Source organism: Apodemus sylvaticus, chromosome 4 (assembly GCF_947179515.1).
Source record: "Apodemus sylvaticus chromosome 4, mApoSyl1.1, whole genome shotgun sequence".
NCBI lineage: Eukaryota > Metazoa > Chordata > Mammalia > Rodentia > Muridae > Apodemus > Apodemus sylvaticus.
The window spans coordinates 71,071,956-71,084,332 of record NC_067475.1 but is presented as its reverse complement, the minus strand read 5'-3'; the positions used below and the strand labels follow the sequence as shown (position 1 = coordinate 71,084,332).

At 42.8% G+C, this 12,377-nt stretch overlaps 1 pseudogene; it reads right to left on the bottom strand.

Moving 5' to 3' along the window:
• Positions 1-6,627: 6,627 nt before the first annotated feature.
• On the bottom strand, positions 6,628-7,661 carry LOC127682440 (TD and POZ domain-containing protein 2-like; annotated as a pseudogene).
• Positions 7,662-12,377: the final 4,716 nt, after the last annotated feature.

The following is a 12,377-nucleotide window of genomic DNA, read 5'->3' as shown; positions in this document are numbered from 1 at the left end:
CCATGCAAAATGAGAAGTTGCTAATGGTCCACTCACAGCAGATGTTTTTTACACTGATCTGTGTGGAGCCCTTGGCTTCCATGTCCCCTGACATTTCTGTTGGCGGTAGTTTGGAGGTTAACATTGATCTGAAAAGAAGAACTAGCATTTATTGATTCTTCATCCTGATACATACAATTATATATACTCTTTAGATTTTATTTTAGATTTCTCCTAAATTCTTTCTCTCTGCTGTTTTTCTCTCTGTCTCTGTGTAACTGTCTCTGGTTCTCTGTGTCTCTCTTCCCCCCTCTCTGTCTTCTCTCTCTCTTTCTCTCTCTCTCTGAGTATATATCTGTGTGTGTTTATTGAACATACAGAATTAATTCCTTTATATAAATAGAAAGAGGATATATGAGAACAACATAAATTCAACTAATATAACAATGACTACAGTCAGTACTTACTTAGTCCACGAGGTTTGAAGTCTCAGGTTTTCTTCAGTATATGCTGGTATTCTGAAGTAGAGTCTAATGCCAGTGAAGAAATGGGCTTGCTAGTAAGATGAGAGCAGGCGGGCAAAGACACAAAGTCTCCTTCTTCATATGCTTATATAGGCCTCCAGTAGAAGGCGTGGCCCTATTAAGGGTGTGTCTTCACGTCTCAGCTTCTGGATTAAAGGTGTTTGTTTTACTGCCTGAAGACTCAGATTAAAGGTGTGTGATTTTCAACCCTAAGAATCTGTGTTTGAACTGGATCTATCTATTTCAATTTAAGCAAAACAAGCTTTTAAAAGATGATCCCTCCATTTTATATGTTACATGAGTCCACAGGTAGTCTAGACAAGAAGAGCCATCACCAGGGTACTTTGCTTACTGATACTTCAGACTTCCATAAATGAAGGTATCATGTCAATATCTGCAAAGCTATTATTTACTCCTGTGCTGGTTTTTACACTGATTTCTGCCATAAACCTGATCAGGGAAGGGATGTTTTCCTTAACTGGTCAAGAGTCTGAGTGTTCACCAAATGGAGGGCATGTAGAAGAGCTCCTGTATGGTGGTCAGGAATCAGAGCCCCAAAACTCTGAAGATGTCTTTCTTCTTTCCTGTGTGTTATTCCAATCAGAAGCACAGACCTTGTGATCACTCCTCCCAATTTGGTCGGTGGTAGTCTTGTACTTCCCTCCTAGGAAATCCTTCTTCAGAGCCAATTAGAACAATGGTTCTGGAATATCATAAATGCTTCTCTTTCTGTATCTCTCTGTCTCTCTGTCTCTGTCTCTGTCTCTCTCTGTCTCTGTCTCTCTCTGTCTCTCTCTCTCTCTGTCTCTCTCTCTCTCTCTCTCTCTCTCTCTCTCTCTCTCTCTCTCTCTCTGTGTGTGTGTGTGTGTGTGTGTGTGTGTCTTTCTGGTTTTTTGAGACAGGGTTTCTCTGTGTAGCCCTGGCTGTCCTGGAACTCACTTTGTAGACCAGGCTGGCCTCAAACTCTGAAATCTGCCTGTCTCTGCCTCCCAAATGCTGGGATTAAAGGTGTGCGGCACCACTGCCTGGCTGGATTCTCCTTTTTTCAATTTTTATTTTATTAATTTTCATCTGAAATTCTGCCTCACTGCAGTGCTCCCCTCACAGTTTTTCAGCCCTCCCCCATCTCCTTTGCCTCTGAGAGGGTGCTCCCCATGCATTCCCCCTCCCTGGGGCATTAAGTCTCTATAGGATTAGGCACATCCTCTTCCACTGAGGCCAGACAAGGTATGCCTGTACTTCATTTGTGCTTGGGGCATCAGACGATTTCATGTATGCTCTCTGGTTAGTGGCTTAGTCTCTGGTGGCCCCCGAAAGTCCAGATTAGGTGATACTGGTCATTTTTTTTAGAGTTGCCATCTCCTTTAGTTCCTTTAATCCTTCGCCTAACTCATCCATAGGGTTCCCCTACTACAATCCAATGCTTAGCTGTAAGTGCATTTCAGTTAGCTGTTGGTAGGTAGAGCCTCTGAGAGGACAGCCACGCTAGTCTCCTGTCTGCATGGAAAACATAGCATTAGTAGCGTATGTGTGTGTTCGGCCCAAACAGCATTACATGCAAATTTTCACTGCAAGTAATCAATGTTCTGGTTCAAGGATTCTGCTTTCTGAAACATCATAGGAGTGGCTCCTCCATGACCTCCAGAAGCTGGTAGATGGAGTAGATTGTCAGGTGAACCATCTCAAAACATTGGCTTCCAGCGTGGATTGCAGCAGAGTGAGTGAGCCAGGTTTTGTGTTCTGGCTTTTTGCCATTATTTATTTTTTTTTCAATTTTACTTAAGTATCTTCTTTATTTACATTTCAAATGTCCTCTTTGCTCAATGCCCCTCTGAAAACCTCTATTCCATCCCCTCCCTCTGCTCACTAACCCACCCACTCCAGCCTTCCTGACCTGGTAGGTGTACCCTGAGGCAATGAGCCTTCGAGGGTCCAAGGGTGTCTCCTCTCATTGATGTCTGTTCAGGCTGTCCTCTGTTACCCATGTGTCTGGAGTCATCGTTTCTTCCATGTGTACTCTCTCATTTGTGCTTAAGTCCCTGAGAACTCTGGGCTTACTGGTTGGTTCATATTGTTGCTCATCCTATGGGGTTGCAAACACCTTCAGCTCCTTGGGTCCTTTCTCTAGTTCCTCCATTGAAACCCTTTGCTCAGTTCAATGGTTAGCTGTGTGCATCCCCCTCTGTATTTGTCAGGCACTGGCAAAGCCTCTCAGAAGAGAGTTATATCTGGCTCCTGTCAGCAAGCACTTATTGGCATCCACAATAGTGCCTGGGTTTGTTAACTGCATATGGGATGGATCCACAGGTGGGGCAGTCTATGGATATCTATTCTTTTACTCTCTGCTCCACACTTTGTATTTCTTCCCATGGGTATTTTGTACCCCTTCTAAGAAGAATCAAAGTATCTACACTTTGGTCTTCTTTCTTCTTGAGCTTCATGTGGTCTGTGAATTGTATCTTGGGTATTCTGAGCTTCTAGGCTAATATCCACTTATCAGTGAGTTGGTCTTGAAGTCCTCTATCAGCCTCACGCAATGTGATTTTAAATTCAAATCTTGCTCTGTGGTATATTCAGTTATCCAGAACTTGCTGTGGTGGGAGAACTGGCTTCTGATGATGCTAAGTAGCCTTGGTTTTTGTTGGTAGGGTTCTTGTGCTTGCCTTTCACCATCTTGTTACTTTTGGTGTTACATAGTTCTGTTGTTTCTGTGTTTCTGACTGGAGCTTGTACCTCCTGTGGTCCTGTAAGCCTGTGTCAGAACTCCGGGAGCCCAGCTCTCTTCTGGTGGGACCTGTGCACAGAGGGCTGTGGAGCAGCCCCAGCTCCATGGTACAGATAGCTCAACTGTTTTTTTTTTTAAATAATTGCTCAACCTCTGTCATTGTTTTTTCTTTCATTTAATGTTTGTGTGTTTGTTTGTTTGTTTTAGATATTAATTTATTTATGAAGAATGACATCAATTCAAATAAACTTATTTTCCCAGAACAGCCCCACTGTGTATCCTAGGGTACCACTTCAGTTTAGGTTCTTCTGCCTCTGTCTCTTGAATATCATTTTCAGGGCACCTCTTTAGCTTCAGAGTTGATCTTTTGGGGAGTTATTTTTTCTTTCTTTTTTTATTTGATGTATTCTTTATTTACATTTCAAATTATTTCCCCCTTTCTGGGTCCACACTCCCCGCAAGTCTTATAAGCCCTATTCCCTCTCCCTGTTCCTCCAAGACAGGGTTTCTCTGCGTAGTCCTGGATGTCCTGGAACTCACTTTGTAGACCAGGCTGGCCTCAAACTCAGAAATCTGCTTGCCTCCTCCTCACAAGTGCTGGGATTAAAGGCGTGCTCCACCACCACCTGGCTAACATAAACTTAACTTCTGTTCCCCTCTGCATTGGTGGTCATTAGGCAGGGGGTGGTTTTGTAATCTGGGGGTACAGGTGTGTTGGTGGAATAACCTGGTCTTGTTGAGGGTGTAAATTGAAGATGCTGGTCTTATTGGAGATTGGCTTAGAGAGTGAAGCTAGGCTTAGGTTTTGTTGAGGGGCAACTTGGAAACTAATGCTAGGTGCCAGGATGTTAATTTGAACAGATTTTTAAAAATGGAGTCTGAACTTCAAAGATTTGACCATGCATCAGGAATATCTGCATTCTCTAGTCTTACTTTTTGGTGTTCAAGTTTCTGATCCTGGATAACTATTCTTGTTAGCTAAATTGTATCAATGAATAATGTGGATTTTGTAATTAATACACACCCCACAGAAAGCAGAAGCAAAGACAGCTGTTGATCTAGCTTTTATTAATTAGGCAGCATATTAAAAACAAACCTGCAGAGGGTTTAGAGGTTAGGGAAATGTGTTTGAGAGATTTAGTGATAGTGGCAGAGAGAGTATTTAATAAAAGAAGACTACAAAAGAGAAAAAAGTTAAGTGGCCAGAAGCAACAGACTCCAGACTCATCAAAAAGTCTGTTGGCAGTCAAGGAAAAACCAGAAGACTGCAGGAGGTGCCTAAAACAGATAGTTTCAGAGGAAGGAGGTAAGGGGGCCCTGAAGACCCTGAGGGGAAGTACAAAGTCTAAATGGAATAAAACACAGGAAAGTATAGAGCCATCTTCAGAGGTTTGGGGCTCTGATCCTGCCCACCATACAGGAGCTCTTCCAAATGCCTTACATTTTGTGAACACTCAGACTCCTGAGCAGTTAAGGAAAGCACCCCTTCCCTGATCATGTTTATGGTAGCAATCTGTAAGACCAGTGCATGTGTAAATAGTATCTGTGCAGAGATTTACATGATCTCTTTATTTATGCAAGATTGTCCCAAATAAGCAAAGTATATTATTTGGTGATGGTTATTCTTCTAGTCTGCACTTATTGTGGACATCCAAAAGTAGAAGGCATGCCTTTTCCTTTTTTTTTTTTTTTTTTTTTTTGGCTTTTTTCAAGACAGGGTTTCTCTGTGTAGCCCTGGCTGTCCTGGAACTCACTTTGTAAACCAGGCTGGCCTCGAACTCAGAAATCTGCCTGCCTCTGCCTCCTAAGTGCTGGGATTAAAGGCATGTGCCAGCAGTGCCCAGCTAATTTTTTTTCTTAAGTTGAAGTATATAGATCCAGTTCTAATACAGATTCTTCTGGTCGAAAAACATATACATTTAATCTGAGAAAAACATATACCTTTAGTCTGAGTCTTGAGGCAGAAAAACACATACCCTTAATCCAGATCTTCAGACTAGAAGACACTCCCTTAACTAGGCCACACCTTCTACTGGAGCCCCACAATAAGCATTAAGAAGAAGGAAGCTTTTTTCTTTAGCTTCCTGCTCACATCTCAATAGCATGCCCATTCCTGGATGGAGCTAGAGAACATCATACTAAGTGAGGTAACCCAGACTCAAAAGGTGAATCATGGTATGCACTCACTAATAAGTGGATATTAACCTAGAAAATTGGAATACCCAAAACATAATCCACACATCAAATGAGGTACAAGAATAAAGGAGGAGTGGCCCCTTGGTTTGGAAAGACTCAATGAAGCACTATTTGGCAAAACCAGACCGGGGAAGTGGGAAGGGGTGGGTGGGAGGACAGGGGGAGAGAAGGGGGCTTATGGGACTTTCAGGGAGTGGGGGGATAGAAAAGAGGAAATCATTTGAAATGTAAATAAAAAATATTTCGAATAAAAAATATTTCTATGTTGATTGAAAGTGGAGTTATATTTTCTGGTAAAATTGAAGAAGTACATGAAAAACAAAAAAAAGAGCATGAGGGTGGAGTTTTCATTTTCCAACATTAAATTCCAAGGAAAAAGACCAAGCGTTTCTAATATTGGTAGGAGAGTGAGGGCTCTGTTCAAACATCCACAGCTGAGCTAGGCTGCTTGGACTACATGTTACTTCTCTGAAATAAACATCTCTGGAAACCACAGACTGATTTCAAAAGTTTTTTTCATCTTGTATTTTATTTGGTTAAGGTTTTGTCTACAGAGTTCTTTGTGGCCATGGAGACAAGAGGAGGGCCTCAGATCCTCTGATTCACCAGTTTCAGGTTGTGGAAAACTCTCCTATGTGTGCTGCGAACTTAGCTAGAGTTCTCTGAGAGAGCAGTAATTGCTTTTGAAGCCGAGTTCCCTGAACCTTGAATGTTTAAACAGAAACTCTTCATTGTCTTTCCTTCTCTGATGAGGAAGCAATCATGGTTGATTTCTCCTTGCCAATGGCCACAGTCATCTCTTCTGTTTAGTCCAAGGCAGAAGTGTTTCTCCAAAGAAACACAGTTGTTCTCTGCCTAGGACCCACTCTAAATTGAATCTCAGTTTCCAAAAATCAGACAAATTCAAACAGGAACATTAACATCATAGATGTCATGTAGAGTGTCCCAGACTGCAGTGCTGCCTATTGCACACCTACCATTTCAGTATGTATAATATATTGCAGGTGTTTTAAATCCTGAGCCACCATGCTGCCATTCCCCTGATAAAGTGCAAATGCTCCCTCAATACCATTGTCTAAGCAGAAGTCATTGGTAAAAAAGCTGCTTGTTGCTGTTGCAGAAGAGGTACAGGTCACAGCTGTCCATCTTCTGAGATCACTTTAGGCATTTAAATCATGGCTCCAAAGAAGGACACTGTGCAGAAGCCAGGGAGCAGAAGGCTTCAGCCACCAAGGGGGGATGTGACTCCACCAATGACTTCCACCCTGAGGTCTTAGAGACCTCATAGGCAAAATCTGTAATGAAATCCAGGGCCTGAGTCTTCAGCCACTGTGTGCTGTGGAGGTCAGCCAGGATGAGAGTGTTTGCAGCATTCTCCACAGAGAGGATCCTGCAGAGGGCATCCTCACACATGGCCTTCAAGCCATCCAGGCCATACCTGTCAGCAGCTGCCAGCAGACCAGAGGCCATGGAGTAGCTCTTGAGGTTTGGTGCCTTCCATGTGTAGATGAAGCCCATCATCTCCTGGAAGACTTGGGGATCCAAGTCATGAATCTCAACGAGGTTTTTTAGTCTCTCCTGCATTTCATGTTCAAACATGGCTCTGAAAACTGGAGAGCGAGCTGCTAGGATGGCCTTGTGAGCCCTGAATTCATGGCCACCCACCAATAGGGAGCAGTCTGTGAAGATGGAATTCTCCCAAAGCTTCCCTAGGTCATCTGCCAACACATGCCTTGGATCCTTGATTGCAGGTGTCATGTTCTGTCCAGGCATGCTGAAGATGGCTCCCGCTATGCTCACCTTGCAGCAGATGGTGAGCTGGTCTTCAGGGAGAAGTAAATGCTGATGGGAGAGGAGGAAATCTCGAAGGATGAACTCTTTGAATCCCCTGTGTTGGTATTGCCAAAAGCTTACAACACTGGGGTTCTTCCTACTTTGACATTTCTCTCCTTGGGAATTTATGATCCAGAACTCAAACTTTGCCCAAACTGGGCACACGGGACAGCTGAGCAATCCCAGGTCAACTGACAGGTAATCTTTGCTTTCTTTATCAACTCCATTTGGGTATACTCTCAAACACCATGCCACTTCCTCATTGTCCTCTAATGAGAACTCTGGGCTTCTAATCTCTTTCTGAATTCCATCCATGCAAAATGAGAGTTGCTAATGGTCCACTCATAGCAGATGTTTTTTACACTGATCTGTGTGGAGCCCTTGGCTTCCATGTCCCCTGACATTTCTGTTGGCGGTAGTTTGGAGGTTAACATTGATCTGAAAAGAAGAACTAGCATTTATTGATTCTTCATCCTGATACATACAATTATATATACTCTTTAGATTTTATTTTAGATTTCTCCTAAATTCTTTCTCTCTGCTGTTTTTCTCTCTGTCTCTGTGTAACTGTCTCTGGTTCTCTGTGTCTCTCTTCCCCCCTCTCTGTCTTCTCTCTCTCTTTCTCTCTCTCTCTGAGTATATATCTGTGTGTGTTTATTGAACATACAGAATTAATTCCTTTATATAAATAGAAAGAGGATATATGAGAACAACATAAATTCAACTAATATAACAATGACTACAGTCAGTACTTACTTAGTCCACGAGGTTTGAAGTCTCAGGTTTTCTTCAGTATATGCTGGTATTCTGAAGTAGAGTCTAATGCCAGTGAAGAAATGGGCTTGCTAGTAAGATGAGAGCAGGCGGGCAAAGACACAAAGTCTCCTTCTTCATATGCTTATATAGGCCTCCAGTAGAAGGCGTGGCCCTATTAAGGGTGTGTCTTCACGTCTCAGCTTCTGGATTAAAGGTGTTTGTTTTACTGCCTGAAGACTCAGATTAAAGGTGTGTGATTTTCAACCCTAAGAATCTGTGTTTGAACTGGATCTATCTATTTCAATTTAAGCAAAACAAGCTTTTAAAAGATGATCCCTCCATTTTATATGTTACATGAGTCCACAGGTAGTCTAGACAAGAAGAGCCATCACCAGGGTACTTTGCTTACTGATACTTCAGACTTCCATAAATGAAGGTATCATGTCAATATCTGCAAAGCTATTATTTACTCCTGTGCTGGCTTTTACACTGATTTCTGCCATAAACCTGATCAGGGAAGGGATGTTTTCCTTAACTGGTCAAGAGTCTGAGTGTTCACCAAATGGAGGGCATGTAGAAGAGCTCCTGTATGGTGGTCAGGAATCAGAGCCCCAAAACTCTGAAGATGTCTTTCTTCTTTCCTGTGTGTTATTCCAATCAGAAGCACAGACCTTGTGATCACTCCTCCCAATTTGGTCGGTGGTAGTCTTGTACTTCCCTCCTAGGAAATCCTTCTTCAGAGCCAATTAGAACAATGGTTCTGGAATATCATAAATGCTTCTCTTTCTGTATCTCTCTGTCTCTCTGTCTCTGTCTCTGTCTCTCTCTGTCTCTGTCTCTCTCTGTCTCTCTCTCTCTCTCTCTCTCTCTCTCTCTCTCTCTCTCTCTCTCTCTCTCTCTGTGTGTGTGTGTGTGTGTGTGTGTCTTTCTGGTTTTTTGAGACAGGGTTTCTCTGTGTAGCCCTGGCTGTCCTGGAACTCACTTTGTAGACCAGGCTGGCCTCAAACTCTGAAATCTGCCTGTCTCTGCCTCCCAAATGCTGGGATTAAAGGTGTGCGGCACCACTGCCTGGCTGGATTCTCCTTTTTTCAATTTTTATTTTATTAATTTTCATCTGAAATTCTGCCTCACTGCAGTGCTCCCCTCACAGTTTTTCAGCCCTCCCCCATCTCCTTTGCCTCTGAGAGGGTGCTCCCCATGCATTCCCCCTCCCTGGGGCATTAAGTCTCTATAGGATTAGGCACATCCTCTTCCACTGAGGCCAGACAAGGTATGCCTGTACTTCATTTGTGCTTGGGGCATCAGACAATTTCATGTATGCTCTCTGGTTAGTGGCTTAGTCTCTGGTGGCCCCCGAAAGTCCAGATTAGGTGATACTGGTCATTTTTTTTAGAGTTGCCATCTCCTTTAGTTCCTTTAATCCTTCGCCTAACTCATCCATAGGGTTCCCCTACTACAATCCAATGCTTAGCTGTAACTGCATTTCAGTTAGCTGTTGGTAGGTAGAGCCTCTGAGAGGACAGCCATGCTAGTCTCCTGTCTGCATGGAAAACATAGCATTAGTAGCGTATGTGTGTGTGTGTGTTCGGCCCAAACAGCATTACATGCAAATTTTCACTGCAAGTAATCAATGTTCTGGTTCAAGGATTCTGCTTTCTGAAACATCATAGGAGTGGCTCCTCCATGACCTCCAGAAGCTGGTAGATGGAGTAGATTGTCAGGTGAACCCTCTCAAAACATTGGCTTCCAGCGTGGATTGCAGCAGAGTGAGTGAGCCCAGGTTTTGTGTTCTGGCTTTTTTGACATTATTTATTTTTTTTTCAATTTTACTTAAATATCTTCTTTATTTACATTTCAAATGTCCTCTTTGCTCAATGCCCCTCTGAAAACCTCTATTCCATCCCCTCCCTCTGCTCACTAACCCACCTACTCCAGCCTTCCTGACCTGGTAGGGGTACCCTGAGGCAATGAGCCTTCAAGTGTCCAAGGGTCTCTCCTCTCATTGATGTCTGTTCAGGCTGTCCTCTGTTGCCCATGTGTCTGGAGTCATCGTTTCTTCCATGTGTACTCTCTCATTTGTGCTTAAGTCCCTGAGAACTCTGGGCTTACTGGTTGGTTCGTATTTTTGTTCATCCTATGGGGTTGCAAACACTTTCAACACCTTGGGTCCTTTAGCTAGTTCCTCTATTGAAACCCTTTGCTCATTTCAATGTTGGGATGTGTGTGCATCCCCCTCTGTATTTGTCAGGCACTGGCAAAGCCTCTCAGGAGAGAGTTATATCTGGCTCCTGTCAGCAAGCACTTATTGGCATCCACAATAGTGTCTGGGTTTGTTAACTGCATATGGGATGCCCCCGCCACAGGTGGGGAAGTCTATGGATATCCATTCTTTTACTCTCTGCTCCACACTTTGTATTTCTTCCCATGGGTATTTTGTACCCCTTCTAAGAAGAATCAATGTAGCAACACTTTGGTCTTCTTTCTTCTTGAGCTTCATGTGGTCTGTGAATTGTATTTTGGGTATTCTGAGCTTCTAGGCTAATATACACTTATCAGTGAGTTGGTCTTGAAGTCCTCTATCAGCATCATGCAATGTGATTTTAAATTCAAATCTTGATCTATGGTATATTTGGTTATCCAGAACTTGCTGTGCTGGGAGAACTGGCTTCTGATGATGCTAAGTAGCCTTGGTTTTTGTTGGTAGGGTTCTTGGGCTTGACTTTCACCATCTTGTTATTTTTGGTGTTACATGGTTCTGTTGTTTCTGTGTTCCTACCTGGAGCTTGTACTTCCTGTGTGCCTGTAAGCCTGTGCCAGCACTCCCGGGAGCCCAGCTCTCTTCTGGTGGGACCTGTGCACAGATGGCTGTGGAGCATCCCCAGCTCCATGGTACAGATAGCTCAACTGTTTTTTTTTTTTTAATAATAGCTCAACCTGTGTCATTTTTTTTTCATTTAATGTTTTTGTGTTTGTTTTAGATATTAACTTAGTTATGAAGAATGACATCAATTAAAATAAACTTATTTTCCCAGAACAGCCCTAGTGTGTATCCTAGGGTACCACTTCAGTTTAGGTTCTTCTGCCTCTGTCTCTTGAATATCATTTTCAGAAGGACACCTCTGACTTTAGCTTCAGAGTTGATCTTTTGGGCACTTATTTTTTTCTTTCTTTTTTTTATTCGATGTATTCTTTATTTACATTTCAAATGATTTCCCCTTTTCTGGGTCCCCACTCCCTGCAAGCCCCATAAGCCTTCTTCTCTCTCCCTGTTCCTCCAGACAGGGTTTCTCTGTGTAGTCCTGGATGTCCTGGAACTCAGTTTGTAGACCAGGCTGTCCTCGAACTCAGAAATCTGCTTGCCTCCTTCTCACAAGTGCTGTGGTTAAAGGCGTGCTCCACCACCACCTGGCTAACATAAACTTAACTTCTGTTCCTCTCTGCATTGATGGTCATTAGGCAGGTGGTGGTTTTGTAATCTGGGGTTGCAGGTGTGTTGTTGGAATAACCTGGTCTTGTTGAGGGTGCCAATTGAAGATGCTGGTCTTATTAGAGATTGGCTTAGAGAGTGAAGCTAGGCTCAGGTTTTGTTGAGGGGCATCTTGGAAACTAATGCTAGGTGCCAGGATATTAATTTGAACAGATTTTTAAAAATGGAGTCTGAATTTCAAAAATCTGACCATACATCAGGAATATCTGTATTCTCTAGTCTTAGTTTTTGGTGTTCAAGTTTCTGATGCTGGATAACTATTCTTGTTAGCTAAATTGTATCAATGAATAATGTGGATTTTGTAATTAAAACACACCCCCACAGAAAGCAGAAGCAAAGACAGCTTTTGATCTAGCTTTTATTAATTAGGCAGCATATTTAAAAAAAACCTGCAGAGGGTCTAGAGGTTAGGGAAAGGTGTTTGAGAGATTTAGTGATAGTGGCAGAGAGAGTATTTAATAAAAGAGGACTACAAAAGAGAAAAAAGATAAGTGGACAGAAGCAACAGACTCCAGACCCGTCAAAAAGTCTGTTGGCAAGGAAAAATCAGAAGAATGTAGGAGATGCCTAAAACAGATAGTTTCAGAGGAAGGAGGTAAGGGGGCCCTGAAGACCCTGAGGGAAAGTACAAAGTCTAAATGGAATAACACACAGGAAAGTATAGAGCCATCTTCAGAGGTTTGGGGCTCTGATCCTGCCCACCATACAGGAGCTCTTCCACATGCCTTACATTTTGTGAACACTCAAACTCCTGACCAGTTAAGGAAAGCACCCCTTCCCTGATCATGTTTATGGTGGCATTTGTGAGACCAGTGCATGGGTAAATAGTATCGGTGCAGAGATTTACATGATCTCTTTATTTATGCATGATTGTCCC